The sequence below is a fragment of the Cherax quadricarinatus genome, chromosome 6, assembly GCF_038502225.1.
Source record: "Cherax quadricarinatus isolate ZL_2023a chromosome 6, ASM3850222v1, whole genome shotgun sequence".
Taxonomy (NCBI): Eukaryota; Metazoa; Arthropoda; class Malacostraca; order Decapoda; family Parastacidae; genus Cherax; species Cherax quadricarinatus.
Genome location: NC_091297.1, coordinates 26,684,845 through 26,698,916, shown reverse-complemented (window position 1 = coordinate 26,698,916; position 14,072 = coordinate 26,684,845). Strand labels below are relative to the sequence as shown.

General features: G+C 44.7%; 1 long non-coding RNA gene across 2 annotated transcripts in view; it reads left to right on the top strand.

The window, feature by feature from the left end:
* The window catches only part of LOC128692812 (uncharacterized), a 61,070-nt gene that overhangs the window by 8,203 nt on the left and 38,795 nt on the right, over window positions 1-14,072 (top strand). The window contains exon 1 of one of the 2 annotated variants that reach the window (XR_008407636.2): window positions 13,454-13,605. The exons of the other annotated variant lie outside the window; for it this stretch is intronic. This is a non-coding gene — a long non-coding RNA (uncharacterized lncRNA). Of the gene's footprint in view, window positions 1-13,453; window positions 13,606-14,072 lie in introns of those variants that run through there. 2 annotated transcript variants of the gene reach the window in all.

Below are 14,072 nucleotides of genomic sequence, written 5' to 3'. Positions count from 1 at the left end.
TTAATCCAGCGGAGAAGCCATCCTCCAACATCCATTCTGGCAAGTTCACTAATTATTACATGTCGGTTGGCTACATCGAAAGCGGATTTAAGGTCAAGGAAGGTAGTGTAGGAGCTGTCAGTGTGCAGGGTGAGAAAGGTGGCTATGCAATGATGCACGCTCCTTCCATGCATGAAACCATGTAACCGGGGAGACAAAAATTGTTTGATTCTGTACATGAGACGATTAAGAATCATTCTCTCAAATGTTTTACACAAGCAGCTAGTAAGAGATATTGGGCGAAATGCATTTTGTTGATTGGGCTTAGGAATTGGAATGATGAGGCTGTTGGTCCAAGATTGAGGGAGCTCCCCAGTTACATAGCTCATGTTATATAATTCAAGTAATGGATTACCTGGTACTCGACACAGCAATCTGAGTATGTTGTAAGTAATACCATCCTCACCAGGCGACGTGGAGTTGCCCTTAGTTAGCGCTGCATCAAGTTCATAATTAGTGAAAGGAATGTTGCAATCATCTGCCTTACTGAGCATAAAGCAAACAAGTCTCTCCCTTGCATCATATTTGTCATTTAATTTTGCCTGTGTGGTACTGGGAAGATTGTCATAGCTAGATGTAGCAGCCCAAGCACTGACTAACTCATTCGCCCTATGCAAGGGATGAGGGTGCGCGATCTGCCCAGTTCGGTTACCCTTAATTCTATTTATGTCCCTCCATGCCCGGCTAAGTGGGGTGTGAGCATTAAGACCGTTGACAAATTTTTCCCAGTCGGTTTGCCGCAGCTCTGTCATACGCTCTCTGGCAGCAGCAAGGGCAGTTTGGAAGAGCCTCAGCATTCCAGGGGTACGATGTTTTCTATAGGCTAGGCCTAGTCTGCGAGCAGTACGTTTCAGTGTACGAAGTTTAGAATCATTGTAATAAGTATGGTTTTTGAAGGAGGTATGATTATTATGGAAGTTTGTTGGGTTTAGAGTACCAAGAGGTTGCAGTGGCGGCTCTAAGTAGTTCTGAATACTGCTCACAAGATCATTGTTAAAGGTCTCTACAGAGGAACACTCATAGGAATTATACCAGTCAGTCACATGTGCAACAAAGTCATCATGCTGATCTGTGGGAACATTAAAACGTTTCCGTTTGAATATCCCACCAGGAAGGATAGTATTACCAATATCTAGAGAGGTTAGCCTAGGGAAATGATCAGACGCTGTATCTGTTACAATGGAAGACTCACAGATGGCAGAAGTAATGTTGAAGCCCAGGCACAGATCAAGGATGCCTCCATAGATATGTGTGGGTTCAAGGTCACCTACAATTTGGACATTATCATGACTGTTTAAGAGTGACAACAGTTGATTGCCATTACGATTACCAAACTGTGAGTTTCCAATGCTTTTGTGTCTCGCATTGTAATCGCCAATAATAAGAGTAGGCTCAGAATGAGCACAAGTTGGGAGCTCCAAGTAATTAAATTTATCAGCAGGAGCATACAAGTTAAATATGTTGAGAGCAGAGTTCCCTATATAAATCCTAACACCGTGATATTGTAGCCCCTCTGTTTTCTTGTGTGCAAGAAGTTGATGGGGAAGTGATTTTTTAATATATAGAACACAAGAGTTAGTAGATTTGAGGTTATATGCAACAAATGATGGTAATTTAGGGGGTTGGGATTTTTCAGGGACTCTGCACTCTTGTAGACACACAACATCAATGGGTTCGGTGATTACTTTATGATGAAGTTCAGGAAGTCTTTTTCTAAGTGATGCAATGTTCCAGCTTAATATAGAAAGTTTATACGAGTTTTGATCCATTATAGTAGTCCTGGGATCTTGTCGAGTTTCTCAGCATAATGAAAAAATTGTTCATATAAATAGCAGACCTTATCAATGTCAACAGTGCTACCCTTGTCCATGAGTTTTGTAAGTGCACCTCCAGTTGTAAGGCCTCGTGGGAGTCTTCGTAAACCCAGAGCAAGACGCTGTTTATGTGTGAATGTATGATAGGTGACACCACCACTCACATTCCCTCCTCCACTAACATTACACGCAACACTACAACTGTCATCACCAGCGCCACTACCAACATTGTGTTCATTACATTTGTCAACAGTATTGTATTCAACATTAATGTCTATGTGACTAACCTCATCACACTCTGCACCACCACTTATATTATGCTCATCACTATTACTAACATTATAGACACCACCGCTCTCATCACACTCTTCACCACCACTTAAATTACGCTCATCACTATTACTAACATTATAGACACCACCGGTCTCATCACACTCTTCACCACCACTTAAATTACGCTCATCACTATTACTAACATTATAGACACCATTGCCCTCATCACACTCTTCACCACCACTTATATTACGGTCATCACTATTACTAACATCATTGACACCATAGCCTTCGTTATGATGCTCACTACAGTTATCAACACAAGTATTATATTCGTCATTACTGTGATTAAGAACACCACCACCACCTTGTTCAGCAGCCTTACACTTGCTTTCACAAATTGTGACAATCTTGTTATTGGTACACTCTACACATCTTTCCTTGTGTTGTTCAAGTTGTTGTTTCAGGAGAAATTGTTGTGTTTCCAGTACTTTTATGCGCGACATCAGGTTGTATACCACAGGAGCAAGACTTGGAACATCTGGAGACGTGAAGTCCCGGTCAGCTGAGCTATTTGGCTGACTGTCAGCTGACTCAGCTAGGCTGGTATTGACAGCCGACGTGATGGAGGTCTGTTGACGTGCTCCCCAGGTGGGGTGCTCAACCCCATTATCTGAGGGCAGGCATGAGCCAGTATTCAGACCCGAGGTACCTGGTAGTCCTGGGGGGCCATTATGAGGGGTACATGGTGAAGTGCGGTTGGCTGCGATGCGATCAGCCCTCACACTGCAGTCAGTATGAGCTGCTGTGACTCCTGAGGTCTTACAATTGATACATTGTTTAGCAACAGTCTGTTGCTGTTTGATCATAGCATAACACCGTTCAGAAGGATGAGCATTGGCACACACTGCACACCAGTGTGACTTAGATGGGCATTTCCTGGCGATGTGGCCCCAGCGTTGACACTTATAACATCGACGTTGAGGAGGTCTGTACAATGCAATGTAATAGCGTCTGTTGAGGGCTGCACGGGAGTGAATATAGCGTGGCAGAGTCCCCTGGCCAGTCCACTCAGCTAATATCAGACCGTTGGAAAGTCGACGAGGGCTTGCAACTTGCTCTGACGCCAGATATTGAGGATTCAAGTGCTTGTTGACGTTGTTAGTTTAATATGTTTATTATGCACCCCATACCCATCCAGTGGGCGGTAGTCAAAAGATTACAGAGGTACATAGTGGGTCCAGGGACTGGGCCTCAAAGTTTTGATAGCTGAGCAAGTTACAGAGGTAATGAATTCACAATTTACAAAGGTAATGAACTCACAATTTACAAAGGTAATGTTGTAGATGACAATAAGCACTTTAGGTGCCCTTGGTGGGGCAGCTCGGAGTTTGATGTTGGCATATTCGTGAGTGAGATGTTTGTCTATAAATGCTGAATCATTAGGCACAAAGACGTAGTTATCCTCATCGCGGACAAACTTGATCGTTTTCTCATGATTGTTTACACTAGCTTCGAAAAACCAGTTAAACTTGGTCTCTTGATCAGTGTTGTTAGGGAAATCTAACCTGACAGCTTTGGGAGGGTGTGCGCCCACTGTATTGCTTTCAGCAAGCTTTCTCTGGAAGCCTCGTTCTTTTTTCCGAGCCTGTTTACTAAAATATGTTTCAAATCTGCCTTCACCATCATCTACGTCAACACCATCAGCTATACTCATAGCTGACAGGAGTTTCACACTGGCGATGGGCTAAAGGATACCGGTGAATAGAAGGGACTAGGAAGGGATATTCACCTCGCTAGACACAGGCAATGTGGGTGTAGTGGCCTGCGGGTCGCAGTGCGATTTTCAAGGTCATTCACGGGGCCACAGTCGTCTCGAGAGTTACCAATATTGCACTACTCGTTAATTACTCCAAACCCGCAGCACTTAACACAGCTAGCACACGTGTCTAGGAATGACAGACAAATTTTCACTCTGTGAACAAATAAATCAGCACAAACTTAATATGTTTATAGATGAACCTCTGGCTTGTTACAGTTAAAAAGCCGTCTCCGAAGGAGTTACCAGGTACTAGCCTTTCAAAACGGAAAACTAATTCCAGTGTTTCACTAGGTATGTCACAACTCTCACACAAGAGTTCTAACAACACCGAAGGTACGGCCGGAACACTGTAGAACGTAGCTCTAGGAGTGGGTGAAACTTGACCCTCCGTCCGCTCGTTCGAGACAGACACTCTATTTCACAGTAAGCTAGCTAGCTAGGCTGGAAAACAAACTTCAGCACATTTGTTAGGCAATAATATGTTTAGATTCGCTGAGCAAATCATGTTCTTTTAGGACCTAGATAAACATAATATGCACTTTACCAGTACATAATATATTCACGAAAGTGTCAAAATATGTTTAAATATTTTTCCTTCAAAGTCTCCGTATCTGAAATAATTCAAGGCGTCCAAGGGAATAAATTGATCACTTTGCAAGTTGACAGCAAAAACAAACAAACAACAACAACAAAAACAACAAAAAAAACGAATAATTTCTGAACAAATTATGTAGGAAGTCAAGGCTATGAAGACCACACAGTGAGTGTGGTCATGAAGACCACACAGTGAGTGCGGTCATGAAGACCACACAGTGAGTGTGGTCATGAAGACCACACAGTGAGTGTGGTCATGAAGACCACACAGTGAGTGCGGTCATGAAGACCACACAGTGAGTGTGGTCATGAAGACCACACAGTGAGTGTGGTCATGAAGACCACACAGTGAGTGCGGTCATGAAGACCACACAGTGAGTGTGGTCATGAAGACCACACAGTGAGTGTGGTCATGAAGAAAACACAGTGAGTGTGGTCACGAAGACCACACAGTGAGTGTGGTCATGAAGACCACACAGTGAGTGCGGTCACGAAGGCCACGCAGTGAGTGCGGTCACGAAGGCCACGCAGTGAGTGTGGTCACGAAGACCACACAGTGAGTGTGGTCAAGAAGACCACACAGTGAGTGTGGTCACGAAGACCACACAGTGAGTGTGGTCATGAAGACCACACAGTGAGGGCGGTCACGAAGGCCACGCAGTAAGTGCGGTCACGAAGGCCACGCAGTGAGGGCGGTCACGAAGGCCACGCAGTGAGTGCGGTCACGAAGGCCACACAGTGAGTGCGGTCACGAAGGCCACGCAGTGAGGGCGGTCACGAAGGCCACGCAGTGAGGGCGGTCACGAAGGCCAAGCAGTGAGAGCGGTCACGAAGGCCACGCAGTGAGGGCGGTCACGAAGGCCACGCAGTGAGGGCGGTCACGAAGGCCACGCAGTGAGGGCGGTCACGAAGGCCACGCAGTGAGTGCGGTCACGAAGGCCACGCAGTGAGGGCAGTCACGAAGGCCACGCAGTGAGGGCGGTCACGAAGACCACACAGTGAGTGAGTGTGGTCATGAAGACCACACAGTGAGTGAGTGTGGTCATGAAGACCACACAGTGAGTGAGTGTGGTCATGAAGACCACACAGTGAGTGAGTGTGGTCATGAAGACCACACAGTGAGTGAGTGTGGTCATGAAGACCACACAGTGAGTGTGGTCATGAAGACCACACAGTGAGTGTGGTCATGAAGACCACACAGTGAGTGAGTGTGGTCATGAAGACCACACAGTGAGTGTGGTCATGAAGACCACACAGTGAGTGCGGTCATGAAGACCACACAGTGAGTGTGGTCATGAAGACCACACAGTGAGTGAGTGTGGTCATGAAGACCACACAGTGAGTGTGGTCATGAAGACCACACAGTGAGTGTGGTCATGAAGACCACACAGTGAGTGTGGTCATGAAGACCACACAGTGAGTGTGGTCATGAAGACCACACAGTGAGTGAGTGTGGTCATGAAGACCACACAGTGAGTGAGTGTGGTCATGAAGACCACACAGTGAGTGAGTGTGGTCATGAAGACCACACAGTGAGTGAGTGTGGTCATGAAGACCACACAGTGAGTGAGTGTGGTCATGAAGACCACACAGTGAGTGAGTGTGGTCATGAAGACCACACAGTGAGTGTGGTCATGAAGACCACACAGTGAGTGTGGTCATGAAGACCACACAGTGAGTGGTCATGAAGACCACACAGTGAGTGTGGTCATGAAGACCACACAGTGAGTGTGGTCATGAAGACCACACAGTGAGTGTGGTCATGAAGACCACACAGTGAGTGTGGTCATGAAGACCACACCACACAATGAGTGTGGTCATGAAGACCACACAGTGAGTGTGGTCATGAAGACCACACAGTGAGTGTGGTCATGAAGACCACACAGTGAGTGTGGTCATGAAGACCACACAGTGAGTGTGGTCATGAAGACCACACAGTGAGTGTGGTCATGAAGACCACACAGTGAGTGAGTGTGGTCATGAAGACCACATAGTGAGTGTGGTCATGAAGACCACACAGTGAATGTGGTCATGAAGACCACACAGTGAGTGAGTGTGGTCATGAAGACCACATAGTGATGGTGGTCATGAAGACCACACAGTGAGTGAGTGTGGTCATGAAGACCACACAGTGAGTGTGGTCATGAAGACCACACAGTGAGTGAGTGTGGTCATGAAGACCACATAGTGAGTGATGGTGGTCATGAAGACCACACAGTGAGTGAGTGTGGTCATGAAGACCACACAGTAAGTGATGGTGGTCATGAAGACCACACAGTGAGTGATGGTGGTCATGAAGACCACACAGTGAGTGAGTGTGGTCATGAAGACCACACAGTGAGTGTGGTCATGAAGACCACACAGTGAGTGTGGTCATGAAGACCACACAGTGAGTGTGGTCATGAAGACCACACAGTGAGTGTGGTCATGAAGACCACACAGTGAGTGAGTGTGGTCATGAAGACCACACAGTGAGTGAGTGTGGTCATGAAGACCACACAGTGAGTGAGTGTGGTCATGAAGACCACACAGTGAGTGAGTGTGGTCATGAAGACAACACAGTGAGTGTGGTCATGAAGACCACACAGTGAGTGTGGTCATGAAGACCACACAGTGAGTGGTCATGAAGACCACACAGTGAGTGTGGTCATGAAGACCACACAGTGAGTGTGGTCATGAAGACCACACAGTGAGTGTGGTCATGAAGACCACACAGTGAGTGTGGTCATGAAGACCACACAGTGAGTGTGGTCATGAAGACGAGACAGGGAGTGTGGTCACACAATGAGTGTGGTCATGAAGACCACACAGTGAGTGTGGTCATGAAGACCACACAGTGAGTGTGGTCATGAAGACCACACAGTGAGTGTGGTCATGAAGACCACACAGTGAGTGTGGTCATGAAGACCACACAGTGAGTGTGGTCATGAAGACCACACAGTGAGTGTGGTCATGAAGACCACACAGTGAGTGTGGTCATGAAGACCACACAGTGAGTGTGGTCATGAAGACCACACAGTGAGTGTGGTCATGAAGACCACACAGTGAGTGTGGTCATGAAGACCACACAGTGAGTGTGGTCATGAAGACCACACAGTGAGTGTGGTCATGAAGACCACACAGTGAGTGTGGTCATGAAGACCACACAGTGAGTGTGGTCATGAAGACCACACAGTGAGTGTGGTCATGAAGACCACACAGTGAGTGTGGTCATGAAGACCACACAGTGAGTGTGGTCATGAAGACCACACAGTGAGTGTGGTCATGAAGACCACACAGTGAGTGTGGTCATGAAGACCACACAGTGAGTGTGGTCATGAAGACCACACAGTGAGTGTGGTCATGAAGACCACACAGTGAGTGTGGTCATGAAGACCACACAGTGAGTGTGGTCATGAAGACCACACAGTGAGTGTGGTCATGAAGACCACACAGTGAGTGAGTGTGGTCATGAAGACCACACAGTGAGTGTGGTCATGAAGACCACACAGTGAGTGAGTGTGGTCATGAAGACCACACAGTGAGTGAGTGTGGTCATGAAGACCACATAGTGAGTGAGTGTGGTCATGAAGACCACATAGTGAGTGAGTGTGGTCATGAAGACCACATAGTGAGTGTGGTCATGAAGACCACACAGTGAATGTGGTCATGAAGACCACACAGTGAGTGAGTGTGGTCATGAAGACCACATAGTGAGTGATGGTGGTCATGAAGACCACACAGTGAGTGAGTGTGGTCATGAAGACCACACAGTGAGTGTGGTCATGAAGACCACACAGTGAGTGAGTGTGGTCATGAAGACCACATAGTGAGTGATGGTGGTCATGAAGACCACACAGTGAGTGAGTGTGGTCATGAAGACCACACAGTGAGTGATGGTGGTCATGAAGACCACACAGTGAGTGAGTGTGGTCATGAAGACCACACAGTGAGTGATGGTGGTCATGAAGACCACACAGTGAGTGATGGTGGTCATGAAGACCACACAGTGAGTGAGTGTGGTCATGAAGACCACACAGTGAGTGATGGTGGTCATGAAGACCACACAGTGAGTGATGGTGGTCATGAAGACCACACAGTGAGTGATGGTGGTCATGAAGACCACACAGTGAGTGAGTGTGGTCATGAAGACCACACAGTGAGTGAGTGTGGTCATGAAGACCACACAGTGAGTGATGGTGGTCATGAAGACCACACAGTGAGTGATGGTGGTCATGAAGACCACACAGTGAGTGATGGTGGTCATGAAGACCACACAGTGAGTGATGGTGGTCATGAAGACCACACAGTGAGTGATGGTGGTCAGTGAAAGAGACCAAGAGGCTTCAAGGAGTCATTATTGACATGTGGTTGCTGCTGACGCTAGAAGTAAGCCCAACTCTCTCTACCTCAATAAATGCAAAAGGAATAACAAAGAATGGTCATAAATTTCTAGTGAAGGAAAAATATATGTGTGTATGTTTGTGCATATTAATTTCCGTAGGTATTTGTACTTCATTATGAATGCATGTGTGTATGTATTGTAACCCCAGTCAGTTCATGACTCTATCATGATGCACCGGCCGGAGTTGAAGTACCAGCCTAGTCCTGGTACACTGCCGCCTCACTGCACTGCTCACGACATTCTGTACCATACCCAGCATTTTTTTTACCCATGTTAGGAAGTTTTTGGGTTCATTGTGTATGTATGTATTTTTTGTCATTCATATCTTGCATCCATGCTAGTGACGTATTTCTACGAGAGAGTTGTATCCAGTCTTCTCTCACAGACCGGTTGATCGAGTGCCCAAGTGTTGTGAGCCATCAGGCCTTCGTGTTTTATCTTGCTGCCCAGCACCTGTGCTGCCACCTAGCAGACCTAGTTCGTCCTAGGGTTCAGCACAGCCCTTGTGGCATCATTTTCTCACACTGGTCAGATGCATTACGCATTGGGCGTTCACTCTTTTACTAGGGAAGGCCTGAGGTGGGGCTAACACCAATCATTGTGTACACATTATATAATATACCTAAGACTCGCCTCCATGTTTATTTTACCATCCATGCTTCCATACAATACCAGTGTACAATGTCACGACAACCACGTATACAGTATGTATAGGTGCATTTGTGTATTTACATACATATTTTTTCTTGTATTTATGCAATATATATATATATATATATATATATATATATATATATATATATATATATATATATATATATATATATATATATATATCAAAAAATTTTGTTGAAAATAAGAAATTTTTGGAGTGAGATTAACAAGTTAAGGAAGCCTAGAGAACAAATGGATTTGTCAGTTAAAAATAGGAGAGGAGAGTTATTAAATGGAGAGTTAGAGGTATTGGGAAGATGGAGGGAATATTTTGAGGAATTGTTAAATGTTGATGAAGATAGGGAAGCTGTGATTTCGTGTATAGGGCAAGGAGGAATAACATCTTGTAGGAGTGAGGAAGAGCCAGTTGTGAGTGTGGGGGACGTTCGTGAGGCAGTAGGTAAAATGAAAGGGGGTAAGGCAGCCGGGATTGATGGGATAAAGATAGAAATGTTAAAAGCAGGTGGGGACATAGTTTTGGAGTGGTTGGTGCAATTATTTAGTAAATGTATGGAAGAGGGTAAGGTACCTAGGGACTGGCAGAGAGCATAAGATAAGATAAGATTTCGTTCGGATTTTTAACCCCGGAGGGTTAGCCACCCAGGATAACCCAAGAAAGTCAGTGCGTCATCGAGGACTGTCTAACTTATTTCCATTGGGGTCCTTAATCTTGTCCCCCAGGATGCGACCCACACCAGTCGACTAACACCCAGGTACCTATTTGCTGCTAGGTGAACAGGACAATAGGTGTAAGGAAACGTGTCGGAATGTTTCCACCCGCCGGGAATCGAACCCGGGCCCTCCGTGTGTGAAGCGGGAGCTTTAGCCATCAGGCCACCGGGCATGCATAGTTCCTTTGTATAAAGGCAAAGGGGACAAAAGAGAGTGCAAAAATTATAGGGGGATAAGTCTGTTGAGTATACCTGGTAAAGTGTATGGTAGAGTTATTATTGAAAGAATTAAGAGTAAGACGGAGAATAGGATAGCAGATGAACAAGGAGGCTTTAGGAAAGGTAGGGGGTGTGTGGACCAGGTGTTTACAGTGAAACATATAAGTGAACAGTATTTAGATAAGGCTAAAGAGGTTTTTGTGGCATTTATGGATTTGGAAAAGGCGTATGATAGGGTGGATAGGGGGGCAATGTGGCAGATGTTGCAGGTGTATGGTGTAGGAGGTAGGTTACTGAAAGCAGTGAAGAGTTTTTACGAGGATAGTGAGGCTCAAGTTAGAGTATGTAGGGAAGAGGGAGATTATTTCCCAGTAAAAGTAGGCCTTAGACAAGGATGTGTGATGCCACCATGGTTGTTTAATATAATTATAGATGGGGTTGTAAGAGAAGTAAATGCGAGGGTCTTGGCAAGAGGCGTGGAGTTAAAAGATAAAGAATCATACATAAAGTGGGAGTTGTCACAGTTGCTCTTTGCTGATGACACTGTGCTCTTGGGAGATTCTGAAGAGAAGTTGCAGAGGTTGGTGGATGAATTTGGTATGGTATGCAAAAGAAGAAAATTAAAAGTGAATACAGGAAAGAGTAAGGTCATGAGGATAACAAAAAGATTAGGTGATATAAGATTGGATATCAGATTGGAGAGAGAGAGTATGGCGGAGGTGAATGTATTCAGATATTTGGGAGTGGACGTGTCAGCGGATGGGTCTATGAAAGATGAGGTGAATCATAGAATTGATGAGGGGAAAAGGGTGAGCGGTGCACTTAGGAGTCTGTGGAGACAAAGAACTTTGTCCTTGGAGGCAAAGAGGGGAATGTATGAGAGTATAGTTTTACCAACGCTCTTATATGGGTGTGAAGCATGGGTGATGAATGTTGCAGCGAGGAGAAGGCTGGAGGCAGTTGAGATGTCATGTCTGAGGGCAATGTGTGGTGTGAATATAATGCAGAGAATTCGTAGTTTGGAAGTTAGGAGGAGATGCGGGATTACCAAAACTGTTGTCCAGAGGGCTGAGGAAGGGTTGTTGAAGTGGTTCGGACATGTAGAGAGAATAGAGCGAAACGGAATGGCTTCAAGAGTGTATCAGTCTGTTGTAGAAGGAAGGCGGGGTAGGGGTCGGCCTAGGAAAGGTTGGAGGGAGGGGGTAAAGAAGGTTTTGTGTGCGAGGGGCTTGGACTTCCAGCGGGCATGCGCGAGCGTGTTTGATAGGAGTGAATGGAGACAAATGGTTTTTAATACTTGACGTGCTGTTGGAGTGTGAGCAAAGTAACATTTATGAAGGGATTCAGGGAAACCGGCAGGCCGGACTCGAGTCCTGGAGATGGGAAGTACAGTGCCTGCACTCTGAAGGAGGGGTGTTAATGTTGCAGTTTAAAAACTGTAGTGTAAAGCACCCTTCTGGCAAGACAGTGATGGAGTGAATGATGGTGAAAGTTTTTCTTTTTCGGGCCACCCTGCCTTGGTGGGAATCGGCCAGTGTGTTAATAAAAAAAATAATAAATATATATATATATATATATATATATATATTATATATATATATATATATATATATATATATATTTTATATATATATATATATATATATATATATATATATATATATATATATATATATATATATATATATATATATATATATATATATATGCAGAACAACCACTGTGAAAAAAATAGTGAAACTCCAAACGCTTTCGTGACTTCTCTTCTCACATTATCAAGGAACTATTGATAATGTGAGAAGTCGCGAAAGCGCTTGGAATTTCAATATTTATTCACAGTGGTTGTTCTTCATATTGTGGTATCACCTGTTTACTGTGGTTTTATTGCATATATATGTATGTGCAGTACTGGCATTATTAAAAATTTCGGTATTTTCTATTTAAAGGTCAATTCAGCCAATTTCATTGACTGCAAATAGATTTATTTTGATACACCAGTACACGTTAACTATTTTACATTGATTAATATTTGGTGTGACCATCCCTAGCATCCATAATTGCTTTAACACGTGTGGGCATCATGCCAGCCTCCATCAGGGGAGGCTCCTTGGCGCTGGTGAGGGGCTCTTGATTTAGGGAATTGGATCTGTGCTCCAGTTCCTTGAATTGAGCCTGAAGGCCTTCCTCCCCCCCACAGGTGCTGTATAATCCCTAGGGGTTTAGCGCTCCCCATAATAATCATGCCAGCCATCAAAATTTTGCATAATTTCTTGTCCTGGGATGGCGAGCAATGGTGGTTTCTTGGGTCTTATTGAATGTGATAAATCCATTAGTGTGTATTTGCTGTGCCACTGTTTGCTACTAAAAGTGCCTTTTATTTGCTACTAAAAGTGCCTTTTGTTTGCTACTAAAAGTGCCTTTTGTTTGCTACTAAAAGTGCCTTTTGTTTGCTACTAAAAGTGCCTTTTGTTTGCTACTAAAAGTGCCTTTTGTTTGCTACTAAAAGTGCCTTTTGTTTGCTACTAAAAGTGCCTTTTGTTTTTCCTTCCAGTTTAATGGTTAAAAAGTAAGTCAGCAGAACTGGGTAAAAATAGCGATGTTAGTTCTTGCAAAGTGGGACAGATAAACATTTTATTAAGTGATATTACACTGAAATTTAGCCAGTCAGTAAAATTAAGAAGAATTTAAGTTACCATGAAGATTTAAATTAAAAAAGGGTAGGAGGATGTGGCAGACAACAGAAAACAACAACACTGAGATTAAACAGAAAAAATAATGCAAATGGCTCTTAACAATAGAAGAGCATCTTGCAGGCAGAGGAGGAGGAGGTGGTGGCGGCGGCGGCGGCCGCGGAAGAGGTAGTGGTGGCGGCGGAGGTGGTGGTGGTGACGTTGGCGGAGGTGGTGGTGGCGGAGGTGGTTGCGATGGTGGCGGTGGTGGTGGCGGTGGTTGCGGCGGCGGCGGCAACAACAACTTTGCCCGAAGGACAGTTAATGAGAGGCTTTTGGAGAGGGACTGAAAGCATATCGTCCCAGAAAAAAGCCGCGACTTACTGAACCCACCACAAGAGAGCAGGTAAGAATTACACTTAGCCATTCAGTTCATTTGTTGTTCACAAAGGAAAATTAATTATTAATAAAATGACAGTTCAATTTGAAAAAAATTAAGATTATCATTCAGCTTCTATTGCCTTTTTCCATTGTTGTAGAAGATGTTCTCTGATATATCAACCATTACAGTGCTGGATGACCGTGTGCTGACTGTAAGGCGGTCAGGTGAGGAATTTATGCCTGAATGTCTGAAGAAGACGGTTAAATTTCCTCTGAAAATCATGGTGGAGAGCTATTTCTGTTCATGGAACATTGTTGAGGGTACCATCAACTAGGTTAAGTATACATAAGTACTACAACGCCAGTTACTGCCTCAGATAAGGGATTGGTAAAGTGATGGACGTTGAATATTCCAACAAGATTCAGCCCCATGTCACACGGCAGAATCAGTTCGAGTGACTCACGAAATCGTAATGACACGATTGCAAACAA